Below are 1694 nucleotides of genomic sequence, written 5' to 3'. Positions count from 1 at the left end.
TGATCATATTTCAACAAAAGAAAAAAATGAATTTTCCAACAAAGGTCTTAGGCTTGATTTATTTAAATGTATGTTTGAGATCTCCTGTTTTGTCCTTGCTGCTAGGGAACTCAGAGGCTACTTTTTGCCCTTTGGAATTTTCTCTCTCCCTTTTATAGTACCTGACTCCTATTCTTTTATACCTATGGGAAAGTCCTATTGCCAGGCTCTGGCACTGAAGCGCATGTATCCCCAGGCTATGCAGTGATCTGTCATGGGATCCAGGAAGCCAGGGACAGTGGTGACTCATATGTCTGGAGACCCCAATTTAATCAAAGTTAGGTCATTTAAAATATCTTAATACTAGGACAAACACAGATATATAATGAATTGGAAGGCAAAACTGGATCATTCTGGGTTCTCCCCCCAGGTCTCCCAAGAATGGTACCCATTTACTCTCCTCTGCCATTAGATGCACTTCACTAGGAAAGCTGGAAAGGCACAGACATGGTATATACGAGCCTTATTGAAAACCGCCTGGAGTTATTTTGGAAAAAGACATAATATAAACAAATAAAGGCAGGAATTGTCCCTTGAGTTCTCTTCTATGTAATTATTCAAAACTATTATTATTAGTATCTCTCCTCCTTCAAACACTCTTTATTCTTTGGATTCCATCGGACACCAATATTCAATAAAGAGAAAAGTTTTTCCCCATTGGACATGATTGATACATGAGATCCCACTGTAGGAGACATGCAGAATACCTTTGAAATAATAATAGAGCTAATAACCCCTTAACTTTTCTTAATGAGAATGGAGGCTGGGACTGGCCTTCCAGGTGAGGACTTGTGCCTCCAGGAGGCCTACGGCAGGAGCAAGTCAGGACTTCGTGGTAGAGAAACAAGGGAACAGGGCAGGAAGCAAAAAGGAGATCAGTTGCTGAAATTGAGATTCAAGGCAGAAACTTGTAAAAACTTATAAGGCAAAAGCCTGAGAAAATAGGGCGCCCTCACCCTCTGCCCGAAGAATGAGAGAGGAGAGAAGGAATCAAAAACCCAAACCAAGACTGCAACTTCAAGGAGAAACTGTCAGCATTTCGCATAGAATTCTGGTGCCATATTTACATATTTATAACACCCAAAGCGTTTATTGTTCAGTCTTTCCTCTGTCCTCTAGGTGAAAAATAGAACTCTGCTTCTCAGAGCTTTTACCAAAAAAGGGCAATAAAATTCTCCATAGAGCTGGCCCTGTCTCCCAGTCTTTCCTGCTTTCTAACCAAGTTTGAGCTTGGAGAATTGGCACTTTGTGGTGTATTTCATGTAACTCTGGCTTGAGGCACTGGCACACTGCGCTACGTTCGGGGGCTTCTCACTTGTGCTGTGTTCCATCCAGCGCAGATGGCAGCACAGACAAATGCAGCACCCCTTGGGTTTGTCAATATTTTGGAGAAATGCAGTTTCTCTCTTTTTGTCAGAAAAGATTAAAATATAAAACTCCTAACTATCCTTAGGACTAACCATTCTCAGCAACAAGACAAGCATATCCCTTTCCCAGAAAGTGACAGAGATAATCCGCTCACATTCCACGAGTACTGCACTAGGAGCCGTGGCATCTTAGAACCAAACACCCCATCCACACTCTGTTCCAACCATGAGGAAGAGGCAAGATGGCCTCTCAGGGCCACACAGCCAGTGAGACCAGAATCCCAGTCT

Source organism: Eschrichtius robustus, chromosome 6 (genome assembly GCF_028021215.1).
Source record: "Eschrichtius robustus isolate mEscRob2 chromosome 6, mEscRob2.pri, whole genome shotgun sequence".
Lineage (NCBI taxonomy): Eukaryota > Metazoa > Chordata > Mammalia > Artiodactyla > Eschrichtiidae > Eschrichtius > Eschrichtius robustus.
This window is presented reverse-complemented; position numbering follows the sequence as displayed.